Below are 12,448 nucleotides of genomic sequence, written 5' to 3'. Positions count from 1 at the left end.
TTTGTCTGTAAAGGATTTTATTTCTCCTTCACTTATGAAGCTTATTTTGGCTGGATATGAAATTCTGGGTTGAAAATTCTTTTCTTTAATTAAGAATGTTGAATATTGGCCCCCACTCTCTTCTGGCTTGTAGAGTTTCTGCCGAGAGATCCGCTGTTAGCTTGATGGGCTTCCCTTTGTGGGTAACCCAACCTTTCTCTCTGGCTGCCCTTAACATTTTTTCCTTCATTTCAACTTTGGTGAATCTGACAATTATGTGTCTTGGAGTTGCTCTTCTCGAGGAGTGTCTTTGTGGCATTTTCTATATTTCTTCTGGATTTGAATGTTGGCCTGCCTTGCTAGTTTGGGGAAGTTTTCCTGGATAATATCCTGAAGAATGTTTTCCAACTTGGTTCCATTCTCCCCATCACTTTCAGGTACACGAATCAGATGTAGATTTGGTCTTTTCACATAGTCCCATATTTCTTGGAGGCTTTGTTCATTTCTTTTTACTCTTTTTTCTCTAAACTTCTCTTCTCACTTCATTTCATTCATTTGATCTTCAGTCACTTATACCCTTTCTTCCACTTGATCAAATAGGCTACTGAAGCTTGAGCATGCGTCATGTAGTTCTTGTGCCATGGTTTTCAGTTTCATCAGGTTATTTAAGGTCTTCTCTACACTGTTTATTCTAGTTAGCCATTCGTCTAATCTTTTTTCAAGTTTTTCAGCTTCTTTGTGATGGGTTCGAACATCCTTCTTTAGCTCGGAGAAGTTTGTTATTACCAATCTTCTGAAGCCTCCTTCTTTCAACTCGTCAAAGTCATTGTCCATCCAGCTTTGTTCCATTGCTGGCAAGGAGGTGCGTTCTCTTGGAGAAGAGGCGCTCTGATGTTTAGAATTTTCAGCTTTTCTGCTCTGGTTTCTCCCCATCTTTGTGGTTTTATCTACCTCTGGTCTTTGATGATGGTGATGTACAGATGGGGTTTTGGTATGGATGTCCTTTCTGTTTGTTAGTTTTCCTTCTTACAGTCAGGACCCTCAGCTACAGGTCTGTTGGAGTTTGCTGGAGATCCACTCCAGACCCTGTTTGCTTGGGTATCACCAGCAGAGGCTGCACAACAGCAAATATTGCTGAACAGCAAATGTTGCTGCCTGATCCTTCTTCTGGAAGTTTTGTCTCAGAGGGGCACCCGGCTGTATGACGTGTCAGTAGGCCCCTACTGGGAGGTGTCTCCCAGTTAGGCTACTCGGGGGTCAGGGACCCACTTGAGGAGGCAGTCTGTCTGTTCTCAGATCTCAAACTCCATGCTGGGATAACCACTACTCTCTTCAAATCTGTCACACAGGGACGTTTAAGTCTGCAGAAGTTTCTGCTGCCTTTTGTTCAGCTCTGCCCTGCCCCCAGAGGTGGAGTCTACAGAGGCAGGCAGGCTTCCTTGAGCTGAGGTGGGCTCCACCTAGTTTGAGCTTCCTGGATACTTTGTTTACGTACTCAAGCCTCAGCAATGGTAGACACCCCTTCCCCAGCCTCGCTGCCGCCTTGCAGTTGGATCTCAGACTGCTGTGCTGGCAGTGAGTGAGGCTCCGTGGGCGTGGAACCTTCCAAGCCAGGCATGGGATATAATCTCCTGGTGTGCCATTTGCTAAGACCATTGGAAAAGCACAGTATTAGGGTGGGAGTGTCCCGATTTTCCAGGTACTGTCTGTCACGGCTTCCCTTTGCTAGGAAAGGGAATTCCCTGACCCCTGCGCTTCCTGGGTGAGGCGATGCCCCACCCTGGTCTGTGGGCTGCACCCACTTTCCAACAAGCCCCAGTGAGATGAACCCAGTACCTCAGTTGGAAATGGAGAAATTACCCATCTTCTGTGTTGCTCACGCTGGGAGCTGTAGACTGGAGTTGTTCCTATTCGGCCATGTTGGAACCTCCCCCGAGTGTTACAGCTCTTAAAGGTGGCATGGACCCAAAGAGTGAGCAGCAGCAAGATTTATTGTGAAGCGTGAAGGAACAAAGCTTCCACAGTGTGGAAAGGGACCCATGTGAGTTGCTGTTGCTGGCTTGGGTGGCCAGCTTTAATTCCCTTATTTGGCGCCGCCACGTCCTGCCGATTGGTCCATTTTACAGAGCGCTCATTGGTCCGTTTTACAGAGTGCTGATTGGTGTGTTTACAAACCTTCAGCTAGACACAGAGCACTAATTGGTGCATTTTTACAGAGTGCTGATTGGTGCGTTTACAAACCTTTGGCTAGACAAAGAGCACTGACTGGTGCGTTTACAATCCTTTAGCTAGACAGAAAAGTCCGCCAAGTCCCCACCAGACCCAGAAGCCCAGCCAGCTTCACCTCTCACCAGCAATCTCATTACTGGGTATATACCCAAAGGATTATAAATCATTTTGCTATAAAGACACATGCACACAGATGTTTGTTGCAGCACTGTTTACAATAGCAAAAACTTGTAACCACCCGAAATGCCCATCAATGATTGACCGGATAAAGAAAATGTGGCATATATATACCACATAATACTACGCAGCCATAAAAAAGAATGAGTTCATGTCCTTTGCAGGGACATGGAGGAAGCTGGAAACCATCATTCCCGGGAAACTACACAGGGACATAAAACCAGCCACCACACATTCTCACTCATAAGTGGGAGCTGAACAATGAGAACATATGGGCACAGGGAGGAGAACATCACACACTGGGGCTTGTTGGGGAGTAGGGGGCTAGGGGAGGGATAGCATTAGGAGAAATACCTAATGTAGATGACGGGTTGATGGTTGCAGCAGACTACCATGGCACATATATACCTATGTAACAAACCTGCACATTCTGCACATGTATCCCAGAACTTAAAGCATAATAACAACAATAACAACAACAACAACAAAACAAGAAAACATGTATTAAGAAAGAAAGAAAGCTTTTTCATGCTAATGATCAAGAACCTTTCTGCGATATCATCTAGGATCTAGGATCCAGGATCCAGGTGTTTTCTGACTCTATCTTTCACACTGATGGTTGGTACTCCTTATGGCTCATGGGTGGAGCCGGTAGCATCAGGGCTACCTTTGCCTTTGTTCACATGTAGTAAGAGAAAGAGAACTTACTCAGTAATTCTCTTACAAAGCCAGAAAGCTTCAGTCTCAAAAGCTTCCATGAGACCTCTTCTCCCTTGTCTGTGGCCCAGATTGGATCACGTGCCTATTGTTAAACCAACCTGTGGGAATGGGAGTGGCATCCCTTTTAGATAATCAGGTTGATTCCAGGATTCTGGGTAGACAACTTAAATGTCCACTTGTGCACAGAAGATTGAGTGCAGTTTAAACATGTCAAGGAGCTGGTGGCATAGCAAGGTTGCAAATTGCTTCAGAGGTTACATTTATGAGTCTGGGTTCTGAAAGGAGCAATATGTGTTTTAAAGGAAAAAAGCAAGAGACAGTGTTCTTGAATTCTTCAGTGTTTTCGAACTCTTTCTGTGAATGTGTTAGTCTGAAAGGTTGTAGTAGTACAGACCTGGCCAGTTTTGTACAAGCAAAGCAGAGCAAACATTCAGTCCACTGATTCCCAAGGTGCTGAGGACAGAAGTTAGTGGAACAGTCTGTGGTGGTGTAAACTGAGTACTGACACTTTCCTCATTTACCAGCTAGTTCTTCCTTTTACCATTTGATGTGACTTCATCAAAATTGTTCAGATGGATAAGGTTTGGGTGGCTGAAGCATATGACACTTTTCAGTTTTAGAGCTCATTAGGTGTTTTTTTTTTTTTTTTTTTTTTTTTTTTTTTTTTTTTTTTTTTACCAGTATTTCAACTTGATGCATTACAAATTAGATATAATTCAGGGAAAGGACCTGTATGGGATAAGAAGTACTCAAAATTATTCTGACCTTTTTATGTGGAGTGTATGTTTCACCATAAACATATTGTTTACTTTTGTCTCTTCTTCAAGGAATATGATACAGCATTAAAAGATGAGAGTTAAGTAAACTCTGGGCTATCATACAGTGGAATATGAATAAAATACATACATACACACACCCCCTTCCTTAATCCCTCCCCACACCCCTACAGCTTTCTGGCAGAGGCAGTCATGCCCACCAAATATTCTAATTGCTTTCCGCATTTCCCAGCCACCTTTCAGTTGCGTGGGCATGTGTCTCGTGATGGACAATGGGCTGTGAAAGAGATACATTTTTCTTATAGGCCATGGCAGTAAAAGATCCATGCAGAATTCGTCCTGTTTTTTTCCCATGAGGAGACTGAAGGGACCGTGGATTCCAGATGGGCAGCTATAAAATGGAAGGATCTCTATTAGCTTGAGTCCCTGAGTGACTGTGTGGAGCTGAGCCTCTTGTTGACCCTTGTAGGCCATTTAACATGGAAGAGAAATGAACTTTTGTTGTGTTCATCCACTGGCATTTGGAATTGTTATAGGAGCACAATGAATACATACCTCCTTTCAATATTTACTCTTTGTCTAGAAGCACCTTTCTCAAACCTAATTCTTACCTCCTTGCCTGCTCACCCAGTAGAGCCTACATAAAAGTTTATCTCTTTTTGATATCTCAGTATTGCCATTATAGATCTCAGTTATTGTGCTGATCTCTTATTGCTCATCATCATAGATGCCATCAGGGCCTACTAAGCTAAATAGGGTCATTTGCTTTAAGAAGATGAACTGAGTTGAGTAGTAAAATATATTCCCTAAAAAAGCATGTATGAATCTATAGTAACTGGAGTAACTAGTCTTATGAAAAATTGGAGACTAGAAAATTGCATTCAAGGTTTGGTAGCTTGATATTTTGTTAAATCAGTACTAGTTCATTTTCTCCCCCAAGTTTGTTTAGTTTCATTTTTTAAAAAGACCTTATTGAGGATAATCGACATAAGAAGGTGTAGATATTTAATGTATACAACTTGATGAGTTTGGAAATAAGTATGTATCCAAGAGACCATCACCACAAGCTATCCACCCTCTCCGAAAGTTTCCTCCTGTCCTCTTTATTGTTTTTTTTCCTGAGAAAAACACTTCATATAATATCTACCCCCTTAGCAAATTAAGTATACAGTACAGTGTTATCTCCAGGCAGTGTGCTGTACAGTAGATCTCTAGGAATTATTTATGTTGTCCAAATTATACACTGTTGTACTCAAGTTATATACAAGTTGTACTTTGATAGTTCAAGTTTAATAAATCTCTTTGTGGTTACCCATGAGATCTGATAGAAGATCTGGTTAATATTTCTGAAGGAATTATTCCTTGGAGAATGAACTAGCTTTTAGAATCACATATCTTTATGTCCCAGAGGAACCCCAAGACCTGTTCTTCACTAACATTATAGGCCGTCATAAATAACCCACACACACACCATGAAAATTGTCTTTGGTTTGGAGCGGAGGTCAAAAAGTGGGACCCATGCTTGCTTTGGCCCACAAAGTGGTTTTTGCATAAGGAAAATAGGTGCCAACATTTAGAAATCAGGAAATTTAACACAAAACTCTAGATTTCTGGCTGTTCTCTTAGAATGGGTGGATGTGGCCACTCTGAGCCTGTGTTAGCAGAAGGTTGGAATGGAAGCAACAGAACTGAGGCATCCCATTTTCCACAGCCCGCACTTGGCTCGGTTTGCCTCTCACTCATTGCACTCAGCCCACTACTGAAGGCATTTTGGTTGGAGGGTTCCTTTCTCTATTATCATGCACATATTTCCTGGGAGAATTAATCCTGCCAGTGATTTAGGACTTAATTTCATCTAATGAATATTCACTTAGTATTCACTTAGTTTCACTTACTCTGGTAAACAGATGCCTCAGAAATACCATTTGTTGAATGAGTTAAAAGAGACTTCGGAGATAGAGCTTCGACTTCATGTTGTCTGTACTCTGTGATAGACCGCATGCCATATAATTGGAAAGCCTTACATAATTGTTGCCTCTTCTATTCTCTTCATGTTATCTCCTTTATCACTATAGCATTAAATTTACTCTAATGATACTTACTGAGATCCTGTGTGCTAGATTCTAAGGGTTTAAAAGTGAACGAGATACAGTTGTTGGCCACCAGGAGCTCAGCTTGTTGGTGATATTGTTAAAGAAATAAGCACTATAATGTTGCCACAATATAGTGAGTATGAGAGAGAGAGAGAAAGAGAGAGAGACAGGTGACCTCTGATTGGGAGAGTTTTGGAGTTTTGTTAGTGCAAGGCACATTTGAACTAGGTTTTCATTGATAAGTAGGAGTTCTCTAAACTTTTGAGATAAATTAGCTAAGCCTGCCTATAGTGTGGACCAGTTTGAAACTTCTACTAATTCTTAGTGAAGCATGAAAGGTAGTCTTCACTTTGCATGGCCTATGGGGACATCAAAATGACTACGCAAATTGAAACTGTGCAAAACACTTTCATCGATCAATGGGAACGTTTATTGATCTACAGCCTTTAAAATTTTTTGTCAAAATATTTAGTCTCTTTTATTATCAGTCATAAATGTATAGGAAAATGAAAAAAGTAAAGCTAATATTTATTCAGTACACTCTATTTAAATGTTGGAAACACTGAAAATTAATACGTATTATTTCTTTGTAAAAACTTGTTAAGAATAGTTCGAATAGTGCTTTCTTTTTGTTGTATAATTTACAATAAGGTGAGAGCATCTTTTGTAAGCCTTAGGGAATTGTCATACTCAGGAGTCTGGATCAGCTTCCAGTGTTTCATCCTGTGTGCTTTCAAAGTTGTGAAATATCTTCTAGAATTTCTTTAATGTGAAGTTTTTCACGGCATCACTTCCTCAGGGATATCTCCATCTTTTTTGTCACAGCCCCTTCCTTGCTCATATCAATAAATGTATCTTCACTAAGTTCCTCTGGCTGAGCATCCGGAGTCACTCAAATAGTCAGCAATGTCAGCATTCCCACAATCAGCTCCTTCTCCTGTTCTCATTGACTTCTGATTCAGATTTCACTTCCAGCATTGTCATTGTTTGTTTCCTTGCTGCACTTTCACCTTTGTTGGTCAGTTTCCCCTTTTGATTTACCCATTTTTGTAAAATGCCACGTGGTTTTATGACTGGGAGACAAGGAGTCATCATGACTACTTGCTTTGCCATCTGTGCAGGACTGATAACAGACATGTCGTGAGCAGTCACCAACAAACTTCAAAAGAGAAATGTGATTGGTCACTGATCCAGATGAGACCTGTTATTTATGGACTGAAGAGCTGGCAGTGAAATTTGTATTTGATGCAACAACTCACAGTTTGTGTATCATGGTAATGGAAATGTAAACTTCTGTTGTTGAGGGATTGATGGGTTTTCAACCAAGCTATGGTAACTGAAATTCATGCATAGTGGAACTTTGTAAAGCGTGGACTATCTGTATTGACATTTTGAGTGGATTTGTCCTGTCCTCTGTTCAGAGTTTAGCAAGTATAGCCCTGGCCACTTGATGGCACTCCATTAAAACCTCCTAATTGCTGTAACAACCAAAATGCTTCCCATATTTCCCATATGTGTTTGGGGGTGGTGGTGGGGACACTAACCTAGTTTGGGAACCATTTGGGGGCTATCTCTGGGTCATTTCATCATTAATAAGGCAGGGAGTGTTTGGAAATAGCCACTCTGCTGCTGCTCAGTTACTTCAGCATTCATGGCTGAATTCTGAGAGGTGGAGCTTTCAGAGTGACCTCCCCTTAAGTATGTGGTGCTTTCTACTTCCTTCATAAGCCGAGGGAGGCAGAAAGAGCCTCCTTGACAAGGAGTCACATGAGCTAGATTCTAGCTGGACTTTGCCACATATCTGTCTGCCATATAACCTTTTTGAATCCTAGTTTTCACAGCAATACAGTAAGTTTATCTATCTGATTTACAAATTATTGTGAGGAATAAATGGAAAATGTATGTAAATACTGGGTGCACGTGAGGAATTGTTCTGATGATGATGAATAACTGAATCACTGGGAGGCCTTTCTTGGACTACAATGAAATATAGCAGAACCCTCTAATGTCTCAGCAAAATAAACATCCTCAGCTTTTAGACGCCCCCTCGAGTGAGAAGTTCACAACTTTCCCATCTCCGCTTAGTTGGCTCTTTTCTCACTTAGCTCCCTTCATGGCGAAATGCAGCAAATAAACTACCAGTCCATTATTAGTCCATGAAATAACTTTAAACAGCCTCCTCCATGAGGGACAGACCTTATTTCTCTATTAATATAAGGAAAATAGAGCACAAATTAGTTGGTCTTTTAGAGAAACAGGCTGCAGATGGCTCCCAGCTGGTAGCCATTTTGAATGATGAATTTTGAATAGAGTATAAATGTCGAGTTAGAGAGTTCAGTGTTCTTTTCCTGGTCCAAGAATAAATATTTTTAGTAAAGTTAGTATAAATTGACCTGTCTTGGGGTGATCTGAGATGCTGATTACTTACCTGTGGATTTTTAACTTTACGTCTCGAGTGAAGAATTTGGTGAAATAAGCATGTTAGTAGAATATTGCTGGCTTGGCAAAGGCTTCCTTCATCTGTAAGATATTATCCTGTAATTTCTGCAAACCTGCAACATATATGGTTTAGTGAACACTGGTAGATATGTTCTCTTTCCACATGGTATACTAATCTGGAATTTGTTGGAGATGAGATAAATCTATTATGATTTGAGCATTGAAGAATACGAATGGAAATTATTTTTATCATGGATGAAACTACTTGTAGAATTTGATTAGATTTTACTTGTTTATTTTATTCTAATTTTAACAGTTTATTTCAAGAAAGTGAAATGATTCAGTGTAAATCTCTGAAATTTTTTCAATAGCTTACAGACTTTCTTCTAATTACAAAAAATTTGTAATTCTAGCTTTTGTAAACATTACTTTCCCTTCCTATCTCTACCCCCCAAAGCCCCACAGAAACTGAAAAGAAAACAGATACATACAATTTTGTATTTATTTGGTATCTTTTTAATGTGGAAAAGAAGTACTTAAGTCTTGGATCAGGAAACATTACTTCCTATTTATAAAATTTAAATATAAAGTGGAAAGTTAAGATAACTATTTAACTTCCAAAGCTGTTACATATCTATAGCATGCTATCTTCATCAGATTTTTCATGATGAAAAAAAAACTTTTGCAGATGAAATATAAAAAAAATTTTCTTACATCAACAATCTTAATTTTAATTGTTTCATATATTTTAAAATTGATATTCTTTGGGCAAGCCCTTTTTTTACTATGAATATTTGCTGTTCATCAAATCTGATATTACCATAAGAATGAAGTTACACTTCAATTATTGGTTCCCTATAAGAAATGAGCACAGTAAATCTAACAACAGAAATTTAAAACAATTATATGTTCAAATAATTACATTTTAGATAGACTCCTCTAAAATCTCTTCTTTTCTTATGACATATAGGATTGCTAGTATAAGAGAGCAGCTAAAGAACCCTAGCAGAGATTGGTAAAATTGAGAAGAGATTTCTTTTGTCAATGAGGATGTCCAGAAGTTGAAACTGACTTAGCTGAAATAGCAAAATTGTACAGCATCCAGAATTATGAGTTAGAACAAGAGTTTTAAAATACTTAATGTGTGTTTTAATGTTCATAGAAAATGATTCAACATCAGATGTTTGTTCTTTGAGCTTTCTTTTGGTTTTGTGGTGGTGAAAACAGGGACAGTAGTAAGATTTTAAGAAACTAGCTGGAATTCACTCTAGGGCTTCCCCTGCTCCCCTGCTGAGACAACGTCATTTTCTTTGTGGAGATTTTGTGGCTTTGCATAACTTGGCATTCTCTAATTTAACTGACAGCATGATATTTATAGTTTTGTTTCCATAAGGAAGTACTAATTATTTTAAACATGTTTCCCAACTTTCAGGTAATATTTCACACAACTGGGAGGCATGAGCGTCATATTTTGGTTGGGGGATGACTAGAATGATCCGCTTAATTGAATTATTCCTTGAAAGCAAACTAAACATTTTGGACAACATATTGACTCACTGAAGCATATCACATGTTTCTTGGAAGTGATTTTCTTGTTAGATTTTTTGGGAATTAATTGGATTGTGAGAAACTTACAATATCCTCTTGAAAAAGTGTCAGTGTCTCTGTCCATTGTAGCATTCATAAAATTATCTCTTTATTTCCATGATGTTTTTGAAAATGTTACTTTAATGTTTATAGGAAATAATTCAAAATCAGTAGTTCTTTCAGTTTTGGTTTTGTGAAGGTGCAAATAGGGACAATAATGAGATTTTTTTAGAGACCAAAAACCAACTAGTTGAAACTCACTGTGGAGTTTTTTATTTCCCCTGAAACAGAAATAGTCATTTTCTTCTCAGCGGTTTTGTAGCTTCTTTGATTTCAACCACATCTTCCTAGCCTTACCTTTTCCAGTTCCCTAATTTACCTGCCTCGATGAACATTTAGGACATATTTTTGCATAGCTTGGGGATACAGAACCTCTGACTTGCTTATTGCTCTACCTCCTGCCTTTGTGCCCTTTCTTCCACCCCATGCCACTTACAGGAGATGTGCTTGTCGGCCCCCAGATCCAGTAACCTAGCTCCAGTACTGGAGTTCCTGGACCAACCTCCACCCACACCCGCTGCAGGAGATGTGCTTGTCAGCCCCCGGATGCAATAATCTAGCTCCAGTACTGAAGTTCCTAGACCAAACTCCACCCACACCCCCTGTAGAGACCTTGTGCTTCCTCCCCCACCTCCCACCCCCATGACAGAATGCTTCACACTCCACTACTCCCATCACTGGCTGAGGCTGTCATAAATTAATAGTGTGCCATATCAAAGCTGTAAGAATAGACCTGGAGTCATTGTAGATGATGGTTTTAAAAGCTTCATTGATAACATCCTTAGGAAAATTTTGACTTCCCGAAAGTGAGTAAGTGTGGCCCCTTCCTACGTGTAATCACTGCACTGGCCAGAATTTATTTGTAGGGAATGTCAGTCAAGCGCAGGTACTTGGTGGCTTCTCTTTCATGAATACAAGTCAGTTTGAAGGGTATTAGTGTACACAGCTGTAGGACAGTGGGGATGACAAGAGACACGTTACTTGTCCTGGATGTGTGGGGTGAGCCTTGAAGCCCTTTGGCTGCACTGAATCACCATCAGGGCCTTGCAGGTACCAGCCCTCTCTTCTTTTTCCAGACCTTTCCGCATGCCCTCCTCCTCTGCCCTCCTCCTCTGCCTGGGAGACGTTCTTCACCTTTTCTCCAGTGAGCCAACTTTTTCTCCTCCTTTAGGTCACAGCATTAGTAAGCATTTTCTTGAGGTAGCTTTCCTTGACTACCCACGACCGGGTTAGGATCCCCTCTGTACATACTCGTATTGCGCTGCCCCATTCTGAAACATGGCACACGGTACCACGATGGCGGTTAGCTTGTCTTCTCCTTTGTTAGATTCTGAGCTCCTGCAAGGTAGGAATCATCTTGTTTGCTGTTGTATCCCTGGTATCTAGGACAGTGCCTGTCTAACCAAAAGTTATTAATATCATAAATACAAGGGCTAATATCAAGCGCTCACGACGTGCCATGCTATGTGCTTTAGGTTTTCTTAAGTTCTCACAACAGCTTTAGAAATAGATACGATAAAGAATTTTACAGAGGAGGAAACTGAGACTGATAGAAGTTAAGTAATTTGCTCAACACAGCACCCCTAGAAAGCAGCAGAGCTGGTATTTGTCTCTGGAGTCCCTGCTCATAATGGCTAGGTTACACACAGTGATGAACAAATAAAGGATGTCTGCAAAGGCATCTGGCCAGAGCTCTGTGTGGGGCCAGCAGCTTCATGAATGATCCAAGGAGTTGGCATTAGCTGGTCACAAATGGAGTTCCAGAGAGTCACTTTTTTTCTAGTCATATAGGAGAGGTCAGCTCCAGATGCCAAGTTCTAATTACTGGCAATTTGTTTTCTCTAAGAGGTTTGGCATTTACTGTGGCTCATAGAACTTTAGAGGTCGTGTGGTATAGTATACAGAACTCTGGTTTTAGAATTAGGGATTCAAGGCTTGGGCTTACCCCACTTTCCCTTAAACACAGTGTTGATGTGAGTAGGTTGAGAGTGGTCTTTGTGAGCCCACTTCTCTGCACGGTATAGACAGGGAGTTGTAGTGGGGCTTAGAGGGAGTGTGTATAAAGCTGTCTTCCCAACTTGATGGCAGTTACCTACTGCTCTTAGGATATTTTCTCTGGCATATTATTTTCTGTCATGGGGCACCTATTGGTGCTCAATAAAATAAGTGTACATGCAGGGTTATTTCTGGGCACTTCTACTAATGATTTAAGATTTCAGAAAGTTAGGTCTTCTACTCATATGTCAAAAGGGAAACTTACCTATTACAGTATCATAATATGGCCCTTGACTTCATTTACTGGATTAAGCAACTGCATTATTTAATTCAGAAAAAGAAAAGCATGTAGATTGTTTTCTTACTGCCTCCCCACCAACAGCAGCATTATAG

The 12,448-nt window shown here is 40.3% G+C and overlaps 1 protein-coding gene and 1 long non-coding RNA gene across 8 annotated transcripts in view; one reads left to right on the top strand and one right to left on the bottom strand.

Annotated features, from left to right (window-relative positions):
* Window positions 1–12,448, top strand: part of BICC1 (BicC family RNA binding protein 1) — a 320,717-nt gene that overhangs the window by 176,942 nt on the left and 131,327 nt on the right. The gene's annotated exons all lie outside the window — the stretch shown is intronic.
* On the bottom strand, window positions 2,865–11,655 carry LOC129048292 (uncharacterized). Its single transcript, XR_008510522.2, has 3 exons — window positions 11,042–11,655; window positions 8,403–8,526; window positions 2,865–3,834 (listed from the first exon to the last, which is right to left on the bottom strand). It is a non-coding gene; the product is annotated as an uncharacterized LOC129048292 (long non-coding RNA).

The sequence above is a fragment of the Pongo abelii genome, chromosome 8 (genome assembly GCF_028885655.2).
Source record: "Pongo abelii isolate AG06213 chromosome 8, NHGRI_mPonAbe1-v2.0_pri, whole genome shotgun sequence".
NCBI lineage: Eukaryota > Metazoa > Chordata > Mammalia > Primates > Hominidae > Pongo > Pongo abelii.
Note: the sequence above shows the minus strand (reverse complement) of the source record. Positions and strands in the feature narration are given on the sequence as shown.